At 35.5% G+C, this 15841-nt stretch overlaps 1 long non-coding RNA gene and 1 pseudogene across 1 annotated transcript; both read right to left on the bottom strand.

Moving 5' to 3' along the window:
• Positions 1-8022: 8022 nt before the first annotated feature.
• Positions 8023-13477, bottom strand: LOC126625422 (uncharacterized; annotated as a pseudogene).
• Positions 13478-14427: 950 nt separating this feature from the next.
• On the bottom strand, positions 14428-15841 carry LOC126627523 (uncharacterized). The gene is made up of 2 exons (XR_007625033.1): positions 15272-15841; positions 14428-15160 (listed from the first exon to the last, which is right to left on the bottom strand). It is a non-coding gene; the product is annotated as an uncharacterized LOC126627523 (long non-coding RNA).

Genomic DNA, 15841 nt, shown 5'->3' with positions numbered 1-15841 from the left:
TGTTTGCCGCGGCTAAAACTATGGTCATGGATTGAGTATGAACGAGTGCTCGTAATATTTCATTAACTGAGGGACCATTTGATAACTATTCGGTTTTAGTTTTTACTCTTTTTTTTTTCTAAAACTGAAGAACGTTGGTTGCTAGTTTTAGTTTTGAGTTTTCAAAACAATGAAATTAAAAATTAAAAACCAGAAAGTAAAAGCTACTTTATTGAGTCTTCAAAATTTTGCTCTAATACCAAGTTAAACATATACGAGGGGTTAGGTTTATGTCCTCCCTGTCTAGGTGTAACTTCTTTTTTCCTATCAATAAAATTCTCTCGTACCGCCGAGGTTCTCTAAAAAAAAATAAAATAAAATATATATATATATATATATATATATATTCTACAATTCTACACAACTTACTTTTTATTCTTCTTTATGTGGAGGTATTTGTAGAAAGAAAAATACAAGGATAATCCGAAATAGGAATTAAAATCAAATCTTAACTGGACAAATAAAAAGTAATTGAGCTATATACTCCTTATATTACCAATTGATTTTATAGTGGAACCCCAACTTTCTTCGCTTATGTCTAAATTCTTGGTCAATCATACTCTTATGTCTAAATTTTATAGTGGAACCTTAATAAAGAAACTTAGCTTGTAAGAAAACTCAGAGGTGTAAAAAATGCTTCTTCTCATTTCATTCAATGACAAAACAACGCACACATTTCAGTATATATAGATACAATTCAGTTGACATCATTGACCCTAACATTTACAACTAATTACAAAAAGCCCTTGGCTAACTAATTCCAGCTGTACAAAAACTATTAATCAGTACTGCATTAGAAGTGTCATGCCCCATCCTGAATTATCTCTAGGAATGACACGTGATGTAAAAAACTTACCTATCTAACCGTCCTAAGACATGACCAAAAATGAAACAATGAGTATTCTAAGATGAGATCAAGCCAATCGTAATTCACAATTAATGAAAAACTGGCAAGAAAACATAGAGTCAGAATCCCTCAAAGGAACTCAACGCACATGTCTCACTAGACTTCGAATTTACAAAACGAAAACATATGAAAATCAAAGTAGTCATTTTATCATCCATAGATCACAACATTATCCATCAACAAACCACAATCAACAAAGCATAACATTTCCATGAAATAACGATGCACAATATTAATCTTAACCACATTAATCAACGAATCATATCTAAATCATTATAAAACCATACTATATAAAATTATAAATAAACTAGCTGGAAATCCTGAAGTAAATCCGCCAAACATCCATTGTCCTTTCTAAATCAGTTCAAAAAGATTCTCTAATCTTTCGTTCATAAACATGCTGAAAATCACATGGAGGAATCATAAACATTCTGAAAATTAGAATTGTACAACAACGTGTTCCTTATTTTTTAAAACCCAAGATAAACTAATAACGTCTCTTATTTATTAAGTAATAATAAAATGTGTTGAAATATCATTGGATAAAATCTAAAAGTAAGTACTCACTATTGAGTACCCAAGCACCATCTTATCTGGATGAGTTGTGTGTGATGAGAGAGAGAGAGAGAGCGAGATGAAATGGTGCTGCCCAGTTACCGTCAATTTTGAAAAAATATTACAAAACTCAAACTCTAAGGTGTCGTTTGGCAATTCGGACTATACTGATTAATTTAGTCTGATAAGATAAATAGTTATCAGATAATACTGACTAAATTAGTCGGATATTTGGTGCAACATCGGACTAATCTAAACTACATATTAATGAAACCTTTTTTTATCAAGCAATAGAGGGTGAAAATACATTTTTGTCTTCTATCACAACAAAAAAGTTAAGAATAGTAAGGTAATTTCATAAAACAAAATTTTATTTATTTTTGTTTAAACCTCACCTACAAGTTATTGTATAATGTTTGATTTAAAAGAATTAAAAAAAATTAAAAATTAAAAAATAAACCTATCTCCCTCTCTTCTCACTGCCACGTTCTCTCTCACTCTCTTCCTCTCTCATTCAATTTTAAAAACAAAAATTAAATATTTCACACATACTTTATGTGTGGGTATGTACTAATGATTGGATTATTTATATTTATACTCTAACCAATTCTTGCTACCAAATCACTATTTTATATATACACCGCACCCAGCATGCTCGATATTATTGAAATCATCATGTTTCATTTCAGATGCTAAAATTTTATGAAATACATCAAAATGCACTTTCAATTTCCCCAATTTGGATATAACTTTGCAACCATGGAGTTAAATTAAAGCATCTCAAGGCATAATCAGATAAACCCAAAGAAGAGTAGAAATCAATAAGCCCACTTCAAATGAATTCATCTCCCTGCAGGTTGTACTTTCAGACTTGGGCGTGAACTTGTTTCCCGTACTCATACTCAAAGAGTTTCAACCGAGATAACCCAAGAAGAAAAAAAAAAAAGAAGAGAGAAATTCAGAAGGTAATAACCACACCAACCAAAATTAAACTTTAAACCCATTTAGTAGATTAACACAGAGATACTAAATAACCAAATTCACCAAAACACTCGAGAAGTTGGGAAATATCGTCCGAACCCATTTCTTCAACTGGGATCGAATTTTCAACATATCTAACTCAGGATCTTTGCAATTCTTGCCAAAAATCTAACCAAATTGATTTTTTTTCAATGATTCGACCCATACCAGGAAAACAAACCAGGTGGGTGTTCTTCTATCAGGGGAGATGGGCGCACAATGAAAAAAAATATACATATAGGTCAATTTTTTTCAGACCTGATACTGACAAAACCCTAAAATTTTAATTAATAAAAAAATTATAATCAATTGCAAAATTAGAGAGAACAATAACCAAATTCATTCAATTGAAAAAAAAAAATTGCAAGAAAAATAGACAGAGGAGGGCAGAAACTGGTAGAGAAGAAGAAGAAAAAAAAAATTGCAAGAAAAAGAGGAGGAGGGCAAATCAGAGAGAAGAAGAAGAAAATAGGAGGAGAGGAGAGAGCGAGCGATGCAAAGCGAGACAGAGAGAGCTAGAGTAAGCGTGTTCTCTACATACCCAACCAAATAATACCGTGGTCTTGGAGAGTATAATTAAGTGGGCATGAACCGAATATAATGGATGGGCCTGGATTATTACTGAATCCGGATACTCTTTGTGAGAATTCATGAATCATTTTAAATATTTTTATTTAAAATTAAATACAAATTGTATCTAAAAAAACTCATCGTATGATGTACGATGAACAAACACGATTTATGGATTATTAAGATCATCAACAAATGGATCTAGAGGATCATGTTAGGTATTATTAATATTATCCGATGCTTTATACGGCCTACCAAACGAAGCCTAAGTGGCTAGAAGTTCAAGGGTCTTAGAGAAACTGAAATTACATAAATTGGACGAAAAAACCAAAAGTCCAATATTTATTAGACTTTGAAAATCCTAAATTGAATAATCATATAAAGAAAACAAGATCCCAATAGATTATTTATTCTAAATTAAAATAAAATGTGAAATTAAATACATAGTTGCCAAAGATAATATTTTTTTTTTTTTGAAATCTTCTCAAGCAATCGAAAAATTCCAACAAAATTCTTCTCTTTTAATACCAAATTTGATATTTGAGTGGAGCTTTTTTCTCTTGCGTCATTTTTTGTCAATTGTTAAGTAAAACGCTTCATTTTCTTTATTTCATAGACTTCATCCCAATTTTGTTCTAAATCAGTTTCTTTGCCATATTTAAGGTTTTCCATTCTGTGGTGTTGTGTGTTGGGCATGTGCTTTGTTTTTTTCTGTTTTTAATTATCTTTCGGCCTTTGTATTTAGATTGTTTTAATATGGGGTGGTACACTACGTGTTATTATACAAATTATGAGATATATGTGTTAAAAAGTTAATAACTTAAAAAATAAAATTTATTACCACCACGTAATATATCATTCGTGTTCCGATCATAATGAAAAATTTCTCGTATTTGGGGCTGCCTTGTTCGGCTATTAATGATTTGTTTGTATTAACTATTGAATGTTGTGAAATTAACGGACGCGTACTGCCCTTGTCTCGATAACGTTGGAATCTAGACATGAAAGAGATGCTGAATCATATTTAACTCGACCACCTACTTTCTTTTAAAAGGCTCCATCTTGAGCATTTGGCTTCAACCATTCACACATACACTCACATATCTCCAATATGTTCTAAGAGTAATACAAGGGAAATCAAAATTTTTAAATCAAATTGCAAATCAAATGATGTGTCACTAATAAGAAATAAACACGTTAATTGACACTTAATTAATAATCCAATTATCTACTATCACATTATTTAGTTTGCAAATTTAGTGTAAAAAATTTGGTTTACCTAGCATTACTCTTTTAAAAAATGCAAGAACAAACAGCAGCTTCCACTATATCCAATCCTGATAGGATTAAATGCACACCACAAAGTAGCACACAAATGTCCTATTGATTTTCCTTATTAACACTAAGATTTGTCAATTGTAGCATATGAAAATAAGGGTCTTTCCCGCAGAAGATTGTTTTATCTAACGACCTAAAATGTCACAAAAACTGGTTGCTAGACCTACTGACCAGCCACCGAAAAATAATTATTAGACCGACTTACACTTATCTAAATTCTACGAAATTTTATATGAAGATACTAGACACACAGAGCTACACTCACACAAAATTTTGGGATTTTTGGAGTTGATTTTCTATTTAAATTAAATCTAACAAAAACAGGATAGAAACAAATTTTAAGTAGTTCACAAATTAAGAAAAACGAGTTAGGGGTATTGCTATCCACCACCAAATAATCATGCAAACATGTTATGTTTCATTCAAATTTCTTTTATTTCCGAATGAAGATGCTCAAGTTGGCTCAATGTTAGAACTCAACCTATTACTCTTTCTTAAATAGTATGTTAAGAGAATGGCGTTTTCAACTTAACTTAGTCTCTAGCATGCAATCTAGAATGGCGTGTTCATAGATTTAACAAGTAGAAATCATTAAGAACGAAAAGAGTTTGAGTCATCACAAGGCATCGTAAGTACTAGCGTTGTCTTACTTATCCTAGAAATTGATTCACATGTTAATCGCAATTAACAAGTGCTACTTTAGAACATATGTGGGTCCTCATTCGACAAGGGCAGGCACACACATATTCATAGCATTAGAATCCTAGATATGCTTACTACGTATGCATCCATAGAAAACAAATAAAGAATTCATCAATGAGACAAGTAGTGAACCAAGTTTCATCCATTCATAAAAGTAATTCAACGAAATGTCATAACAAAATTGCAATCAAATTCGGGGCTTCAAAACAGCCCCTAACTTCTAAAAAATTAGTTACACATAGTTCTCAAAATAAACCAAAAGAAAGACATGAGTTTGAGAAGATAAAACCGAGAGAAGAGAATGCCAAGATTTCCTCCTTCCTTTCCTTCCTTTCTCAACGCAGCAGCCTTGCCTTTTTTCCTTCCTTTTTTTTCTATTTTTTTTCCTCTCAAGAACCCTCTTTTGCTGCTGCAACCTCCAGCCTTTATGCCCATGCCTGCTGCCCCATTTCTGCTCCATAATTCACCCCACTAACAGCCATTTAGTGATGACAATAAGTGAGAGGAAATTGTAAAACAATTGTAACTCTTTGGGCAACCTTTATGCCAATTAATCCCACTTAATCCTCATCTTTAATTCCATTTCATCTGATATTTGAGGAGATGTCAGCTGGCTTGTTCTTGGCTGCAAGTTTTATTGGATTTATTGCCTTCAATGCAGTTACAAACTGCTCAACGTCTTGGAAACCTTTCAGTGTTAAAACGGCCATAACTTCTTCTACAAAAATGCTATTAACAATCCGCGAAATGCTCCAGAAAATAGACATCTGTAGCTTTCTAAGCATATAAGGCTCATTCTCTAATTCATTCTGAGCTGTTCGAAACTTGCTTCCAAAGTCAGCTGACCTGCACAGGCAGTTTTGACGAATTTGTTACTTAATATCCAACTTGTGCTATTTTTCTTTTCTTTGCTTGACAAATCCTACAAAACACAAAAACAAAGTAAATAGCTCAAAAATATAAGGAACTAACTAAGAAAAGACAAGTGAATTTGATGTAAAATATATATAAATATGAGCTTATCAAATACCCCCACACTTAGCTTTTGCTAGTCCTCGAGCAAAATGAAGAAAATATGAAAAAGTAGCGACATGAAAAACAATAGCTTCCCCCTATGTGACCCTCATAAAATTTTATTCAAGAAAAAAAATCATCAAGAACCTTAGCTAGCACCAAACAAGCTAATCCAAGCTCATCTTCCTTATTCAAATGTTAGCAGTAACCTTTTAATCATCCATGAAGTGTAGTGTGTGTAATAGCCATGCTAATGCAATTTCAAGTTTTTTTTTTTTTAAAACACCACATGCTAACTAGTGATCTTCTCACGGGACATACACTCAATCACACATATGTTTAGTTTAACGTGTTTCGCTCAAAGAATCAAATGTGAAAGATCTACCATAAGCTTGCACAAAGATCTCATCTCCACAATCATAATTGCAAAACTTAAATCAAGAGGACTTTTATTGGTTGTGATGAGGCTTAAGGAGAGGGTTATAGAAATGAAGGGATAGGTAAACACAAGTTCTAAGCTACATTGCAAGCAATTCTCTTGTTGAGATTTATAAGAACTCAAGCTCTCCAACCATTCTACTAATACCTCCAACCACACCTCTAAACTGAAACTTAAAAAAAAAACTTTTATTTGCTTTGTATACAATTTTTCTTTTTTTTTTTTTTTTTTGAACCAAGTTTCGTACATAACTAAATACAAACATGAAATACCCCCACACTTATTCTTTTGCCAAACTCTTTCGAAGTACTTCACAAATATTTCTCATAAGACAATCTCACATTGCTCACTAGCTAGCTTGGAAAAGGTAAGGAAAAATGTTTAAGCTATAAGGGTAGACATATTTGGTGATAAGAAATAAAAGGCTCAACATATACAGCTCAAATTGGCAATCTAATGATATCATTTTTCTTTAGGAAATATGCTTATTTGGGCCATGGTGATAAACCTAATGCCTCTATCATTTTCAAGTTCATGCAATCAATGACAAACATTTCAAAAGATCGTTACGCAAGTTCTAGAGATGTAATTCACATAAGTTCATCACACATGAAAGAATATGAGTGTATGAAAAATGCACACACTTTCAATAGGCTCAAAAACTCACATAGGTTGTATTTGGTCACTATATTCACATGCGAAGTTTTAAGTCATACTTTAGTTTCACATCAATAAGGCTATGTGCATTTGGTTTTTCAAAGATGATTAAACATGTACAAGGCTAACAAGAGAATAAGGAATTTCACACAACACATGCTTACTAAATTCTTGATCACCGTGGTTCAAATTCAATCCAATTATATCATTGGGTCGGGAAACTAACAAAAATATACTTCAAAACGATAAAGAAAATAAGACAATATTTTTTTGGATTTTCACATTTTCTGAATATTTTTTTTTTTGGTAAACAAAACTAATTAAGAAAACAAAAAGAAATAACACGGAAACAAATCAAACCAATTCTTAGTTGAAGGTACGAAAATTTTCAATTTCGTCAGTTTTTCAATCCTTACCCCCAAACCTAAACTAGACATTGTCCCCAATATTAGAAAAAAATACAAGAATGCATAAAATAAAAATAAAATAAAATAAAATAGTAAGAAACAAAATAAAGCATTTGGACTGAAAACTTCCCCAATTTGTAGTAAAATCAAGCGATGACCCCCAAACTCCAATTTTACAATCAACTTCAAGGGTGGACATAACCAAATTTTCCTACAAAGAAAAGAAATAAATCAGTTTAGCATGCAAGAAAATTCAGAAAACAAAAACAAACGGAAAATTGAAAATGACATAAAAAAACAATGAATAGAAATATTGGGTTGCCTCCCAATAAGCGCTTGCTTTTACGTCCGCAGCCGGACGGTACCAAGAGTAATCATCCAAGGGGAGATGGTTCTTGGAGGGGTACAACCTCCACATCATGCTCCGCAAAAGACTCATAATATGGCTTGAGTCTATGCCCATTCACTTTGAACATGTTTCCGGTCTTTGCACTTTGGATTTCCACTGCACCATGAGGAAAAATATTAGTTATAACAAATGGACCAACCCATCGAGAACGAAGTTTACCTGGAAATAACCGAAGGCGAGAATTAAATAGAAGAACTTTTTGTCCAATGGAAAAGCTCTTCCTTGATATCATCTTGTCATGAAATGCCTTTGATTTCTCCTTGTATATTTGACTAGACTCGTATGCATCATTCCGGATTTCTTCTAACTCATTCAATTGAAGTTTCCTCTGTTGTCCAGCAACACTCATGTCCATGTTGTAGGCTTTGATCGCCCAATAAGCTTTGTGCTCTAACTCTACTGGAAGATGACATGGTTTCCCATAAACTAACCGAAATGGGGACATTCCAATAGGAGTCTTATAAGCAGTCCTATAAGCCCACAATGCATCATTCAAGCGCATGCTCCAATCTTTCCTACTAGGACTCACAATTTTCTCCAAAATTTGTTTCACCTCACGGTTTGATATTTCTGCTTGACCACTAGTTTGTGGATGATAAGGTGTAGACACCTTATGTGTGACATTGTACTTCCTAAGCAACGCTTCAAATGTTCGATTGCAAAAAATGACTCCCTCTATCGCTAATGATTGCTCTAGGTATTCCAAATCTTGCAAAGATGTTACTCTTAATAAAATCTGAAACAACTTTTGAATCATTAGTTTTGGTGGCTTTTGCTTCCACCCATTTAGAAACATAATCCACATCCAATAAAATGTAAAGAAAACCATTTGAAGATGGAAAAGGTCCCATGAAATCAATGCCCCGCACATCAAAGATCTCAACAACCAAAATAGGGGTTTGTGGCATTTGATTTCTTGGGCCCAAGTTACCTGTTCGTTGACAACAATCACATGTTGCACAAAACTCGTACGCATCCTTAAACAAACTAGGCCAATAAAAACCACTCTCTAACACCTTCAGGGCTGTCCTCTTTGCTCCAAAATGGCCACCACATGCATAAGAATGACAAAAAGTTAGAATAGATTTAAACTCAGATTCGGGGACACACCTTCTAATCAATTGATCAGTGCAATATTTCCACAAATAAGGATCATCCCACTCGTAGTATTTGGCGGTTTTGACAAGCTTATCTTTTTGAGCACGTGTAAAATCATCCGGAATCTTTTTGATGACCTTATAATTGATAATATCTGCATACCAAGGGTCAGTAATCTTTAATGAAAACAGTTGCTCATCTGGAAAACATTCACGTAAAGGGATGAGATCTTCCTCTGTGTTTGAATGCACAAGTCGGCTAAGATGATCTGCTACAACATTCTCACTCCCTTTCTTATCCTTGATCTCCAAGTCAAACTCTTGAAGCAGAAGTATCCATCGAATGAGTCGTGGTTTTGCATCTTTTTTTGTGAGTAGATACTTCAAAGCTGCATGGTTAGAAAACACAATAACTTTAGTCCCAATCAGATAAGATCTAAATTTTTCTAAAGCAAATACAACAGCTAGAAGCTCCTTCTCTGTTGTTGAATAATTCAACTGTGCATCATTGAGTGTTCGAGATGCATAATAGATGACATGTGGCACTTTGTTGACACACTGCCCTAAAACTGCACCAACATCATAGTCTGAAGCATCGTACATCAACTCAAAAGGTAAACTCCAATCTGGTGGCATGATCACATGAGCCGTGGATAACAACTCCTTAAGCTTGTTGAATGCTACCACACACTCTTCATTTATATCAAATGTTACATCCTTTTGAAGTAAACGGCATAAAGGTCTAGAAATCATTGAGAAGTCCTTCATAAACCTACGGTAGAAACCTGCATGTCCAAGAAAAGAACGAACCTCCCTGACAGTAGTAGGGATGGGTAAAGAACTAACAAGTTCTACTTTAGATTTATCAACTTCAATTCCCTTTTCAGATATGATATGCCCTAGAACTAATCCATGCGAAACCATGAAATGGCATTTTTTCCAATTTAACACCAGATTAGTTTCTTGACAACGTTTTAAAACTAGGGACAGATTATGTAGACATGTATCAAAAGAATCACCATAAACTGAAAAATCATCCATGAACACTTCAATTATTTTCTCAATCATATCAGAAAAGATACTTACCATACACCTTTGAAATGTGGCGGGGGCGTTGCAAAGTCCAAACGGCATCCTTCGATATGCAAATGTGCCAAATGGACATGTGAAAGTCGTATTTTCTTGATCCTCCGGAGCAACTGCAATCTGATTATATCCAGAATAGCCATCAAGAAAGCAATAATGAGAATGACCAGCTAACCTTTCTAACATTTGATCAATGAACGGAACTGGAAAGTGATCCTTGCGTGTGGTGCTATTTATCTTCCGATAGTCTGTACAGACTCTCCAACTATTTTGCACATGTGTAGGCACTAGCTCACTAGCTTCATTTTTAACAACTGTGACTCCGGATCGCTTCGGAACTACTTGAACAGGGCTCACCCACTTGCTGTCCGAAATAGGATATATGATGCCAACATCAAGAAGTTTGATAACCTCTTTCTTAACGACCTCTATCATGAGTGTGTTCAAACGGCGTTGAGCTTCCCTAGTTGGTTTTGCACCTTCTTCCAGCAGAATCCTATGCATACATGTAGCTGGATTTATACCTTTGATATCTGCAATGTTCCAAGCTATGGCAATTTTGTGATCCTTCAGTACCCGGATCAGTTTCTCCCCCTCTTCTGCTGTGAGTTGTGACGATATGATGACTGGTAATGTTTCATCCTCTCCCAAAAATGCATACTTCAGATGTTCAGGGATCGGTTTAAGCTCCAATTTAGGTGCCTGAATCACAGAAGGAAGAGTTTTTTCGTTAGAAGTAGTAAGAGAAATAAAATAGGAAGAACACTTACCACGAATTGGCGAAAGAGACTCAAGAGAGGCCATTGTTTGGATTAATTCTTCTTCAATGTGCTCTGAAAAATTTCCATGTGTAATGCTATGCACTAACGCCTTTTCTAAATTATCTTGTCCCACACCTTCATTAAAACAATCCTGCACAAAATAGTCAAACGCATCAATAGACAAACAAGATTCTAAATCACTAGGGTACCTCATAGCATTGAAGATTTTGAACTTGACACTTTCTCCATCAATTTCCATGGTTAAGGTACCATCGTAGACATCAATCTTCGTACGCGCCGTTCTAAGGAATGGTCTTCCCAATATAAGAGGAAATGCAGTAGGCATAGGGTCATGCTCCATCTCAAGAACAAAAAAATCAGCGGGAAAAATGAGCTCATTCACTTGCACAAGTACATCCTCCAATAGGCCTTTGGGATATCTATTTGAACGATCTGCCAACTGGATTACTACCTTTGTTTCCTTCAAGTCTCCAAGGTTCAATGACTCATACACTGAATATGGCATCAGATTAATGGATGCCCCCAAATCACACAATGCTCTCCCAAACTCTTTCCCTCCGATTACACATGGAATGGTAAAGCTACCGGCATCTTTTAACTTTGGTGGCAGCTTTCTCTGCAAAACAGCTGATACTTCCTCGCTCAATGCCACAGTTTCTTGATCATTGAATCTCCTTTTGTTCGTACAAAGCTCTTTAAGGAACTTTGCATACTTGGGAACTTGTTTTATGGCATCTAAAAGAGGTAAGTTCACTTGGACTTTCCGGAAAGTATCCAAGATTTCCTTATCAGTTTGCTCTTTCTTAGACTTCATAAACCTACGAGGAAAAGGAATAGGGACACATGAGTTAAATGAATTTTGAACTTCTTTACTTACCTTATCAGAATCTCTTTTGTTCAATTCTGTATCTTTAGGAGACTTTTCAGTTTCTGTTGAAGCTTCATCTTGCTCAAGATTCTTGGTTTGTAGCTCCCCTTGTTCAATTGTGTCTTTTCTAGTCCTCTTTTGCATCCTCGGCTGCTCAAAAACTTCTTTTCCACTCCTTAAAGTCACAACATTCATCTGCTCCGCATTTGGATTCACCACGGTTTGGCTAGGCAACCTTCCTGGTTGGTGTTGTTCCCCCATCAAACTTGCTAACTGACTCATTTGGCGCTCAAGGTTTTCAATTGCTTTGTCTGTTTTCTGTTGATGAGATTGAGTAGAGTTAGCTAAAGAAGCAATTAAATCCTCAAGAGACTTACTTGGAGCTTGTTGTTGTTGAGGCTGCAATGGTGCCTGCGGTCTTGCTTGAAAGAAGCCAGACGGACGGTTATAGTTGTTGGGAACAGATTGTTGTCTGTTGTCTTGATTGTTCCATTTTAAGTGTGGATGATCGCGCCATCCTGCGTTATAGTTGTTGGAATATGGATCATACTTTTGCCTTTATTGCCCTTGAAATCCTCCTAACGCATTAGCTTGCTCAAGACCACCTTGATCCATCAACGAAGGGCACATGTCCGTGGCATGTCCCATCATTGAACATACACCACACACCTGTTTTGGAGCCACCATAACCTGTTGCACAAGATTAGTCAAGTTAGCTAATTGTAATTCAATACTAGAATTAGCACTTACCTCGTTAACTTTCTTAAAAGGTAGCTCATCTCTCCCTCCAAATTGTCGTGTATTGCCAGCAATGTTCTTTAATAATGCCTTAGCATTTATTGGTGTCTTGTCCATGAATGCTCCTCCACTTGCTGCATCAAGCATTACACGATCAGTACCACATAATCCTTCATAAAAATACTGTATTAAAAGATGCTCTGAAATTTGATGATTAGGACAAGATGCAACCAAATGTGTGAATCGCTCATAGTAATCTCCAAAGGGCTCTCCATGTTGTTGTCGGATTGCACATATGTCCTTCCTTATGCTTGCAGCTTTTGTGGCCAGAAAATATTGCTCCAAAAATGCTTGCTTCACCTGGTTCCATGTGTTCATTGATCCCGGAGGTAAATTGTAAAGCCACTCCTTTGCCTTGGCTTCTAATGTAAATGGGAATGCCCTCAACTTGACTTGCTCCTCATCCACATTTGCTGGTCTCATTCCCGAGCATACCACGTGAAACTCCATGAGATGCTTGTTGGCATCCTCTGTTGAGAAGCCATGGAACTTAGGCAAGTAGTGAATCATGCCAGACTTGAGCTCAAATCCTCCATCTGCATTTGGATAGGTGATGCACAATGGTTGTTGATCCGTATTCGGCGTTGCCAACTCCCTCAAAGTACGGTTATCAGCCATGCCTTCTTGTGGTTCTTCCTCCTCTTCAGAACTCAAATGTAATGGAGAAGATGGTGGTAAGGACATCGATGCACGCTTCGGCTTGATTTTGCCCTGAAGCTTTCGAAGTGTTCGTTCAAGCTCAGGATCGTATGAAGCTAGATCAATGCTCTTGGACCTTCGAGTATGCATATACTACGAAGAGTACCTGAAATAAAAACAAAAACAAAAACACTAATGAGACAAGAAAAGAAAACAAAAAAAAAATAAGTAATTAAAAATAACAATCCCCGGCGACACGGCGCCAAAAATTTGATAGGATTAAATGCACACCACAAAGTAGCACACAAATGTCCTATTGATTTTCCTTATTAACACTAAGATTTTTCAATTGTAGCATATGAAAATAAGGGTCTTTCCCGCAGAAGATTGTTTTATCTAACTACCTAAAATGTCACAAAAACTGGTTGCTAGCCCTACTGACCAGCCACCGAAAAATAATTATTAGACCGACTTACACTTATCTAAATTCTACGATATTTTATATGCAGATACTAGACACACAGAGCTACACTCACACAAAATTTAGGGATTTTTGGAGTTGATTTTCTATTTAAATTAAATCTAACAAAAACAGGATAGAAACAAATTTTAAGTAGTTCACAAATTAAGAAAAACGAGTTAGGGGTATTGCTATCCACCACCAAATAATCATGCAAACATGTTATGTTTCATTCAAATTTCTTTTATTTCCGAATGAAGATGCTCAAGTTGGCTCAATGTTAGAACTCAACCTATTACTTTTTCTTACGTAGTATGTTAAGAGAATGACGTTTTCAACTTAACTTAGTCTCTAGCATGCAATCTAGAATGGCGTGTTCATAGATTTAACAAGTAGAAATCATTAAGAACGAAAAGAGTTTGAGTCATCACAAGGCATCGTAAGTACTGGCGTTGTCTTACTTATCCTAGAAATTGATTCACATGTTAATCGCAATTAACAAGTGCTACTTTAGAACATATGTGGGTCCTCATTCAACAAGGGCAGGCACACACATATTCATAGCATTAGAATCCTAGATATGCTTACTACGTATGCATCCATAGAAAACAAATAAAGAATTCATCAATGAGACAAGTAGTGAACCAAGTTTCATCCATTCATAAAAGTAATTCAACGAAATGTCATAACAAAATTGCAATCATATTCGGGGCTTCAAAACAGCCCCTAACTTCTAAAAAATTAGTTACACATAGTTCTCAAAATAAACCAAAAGAAAGACATGAGTTTGAGAAGATAAAACCGAGAGAAGAGAATGCCAAGATTTCCTCCTTCCTTTCCTTCCTTTCTCAACGCAGCAGCCTTGCCTTTTTTCCTTCCTTTTTTTTCTATTTTTTTTTTCCTCTCAAGAACCCTCTTTTGCTGCTGCAACCTCCAGCCTTTATGCCCATGCTTGCTGCCCCATTTCTGCTCCATAATTCACCCCACTAACAGCCATTTAGTGATGACAATAAGTGAGAGGAAATTGTAAAACAATTGTAACTCTTTGGACAACCTTTATGCCAATTAATCCCACTTAATCCTCATCTTTAATTCCATTTCATCTGATATTTGAGGAGATGTCAGCTGGCTTGTTCTTGGCTGCAAGTTTTATTGGATTTATTGCCTTCAATGCAGTTACAAACTGCTCAACGTCTTGGAAACCTTTCAGTGTTAAAACGACCATAACTTCTTCTACAAAAATGCTATTAACAATCCGCGAAATGCTCCAGAAAATAGACATCTGTAGCTTTCTAAGCATATAAGGCAGTTTTGACGAATTTGTTACTTAATATCCAACTTGTGCTGTTTTTCTTTTCTTTGCTTGACAAATCCTACAAAACACAAAAACAAAGTAAATAGCTCAAAAATATAAGGAACTAACTAAGAAAAGACAAGTGAATTTGATGTAAAATATATATAAATATGAGCTTATCAAATCCCACCGTCTATAATTCCGATCCTTACAAGTCCCTCAAGCTTGTATCCAATCCAGACGGCACAATTTCACGCTTGGCCAAATTTCCCGATAGCCTAGCCACCTACGATCCCAACCTTCCCACCCCAGTTTTCACCAAAGACGTCCTAATCAACCAATTAAACAACACCTGGGTCCGAATATTCCTGCCCTACCACCTGCTCGACCACTCCTTCGCAACCTTGCCCGCCAAGCTACAACTCGTGGTGTACTACCACGGAAGTGGGTTCTTACTGTTAGGAATGTCGGTACTACAAGATAGAGAATGCTCAAGGTAAAGTAGAAAATGGACACCAAGAATTTATGTGGTTCATCAATTTATGTCTACGTACACGAAACAATGATCAATCTTCACTATATGAAAAAAGATGAGTACAACAAGAGTAGTCTTACCAAGCTAAAGACAAAGCTTGATGGATACAAGAAAGTATGACACACTTTCTATCACTCTAAACTTCACTCACAATGTGTAGTAGAACACTCTCACTCTCACTCTTGGAGTGGAACTCTAGCTTTGGACTTGATCCTTTGCTACTCA

The sequence above is a fragment of the Malus sylvestris genome, chromosome 6 (genome assembly GCF_916048215.2).
Source record: "Malus sylvestris chromosome 6, drMalSylv7.2, whole genome shotgun sequence".
Lineage (NCBI taxonomy): Eukaryota > Viridiplantae > Streptophyta > Magnoliopsida > Rosales > Rosaceae > Malus > Malus sylvestris.
The sequence above is the reverse complement of the archived record's forward strand: the minus strand, read 5'-3'. Positions and strand labels throughout refer to the sequence as shown.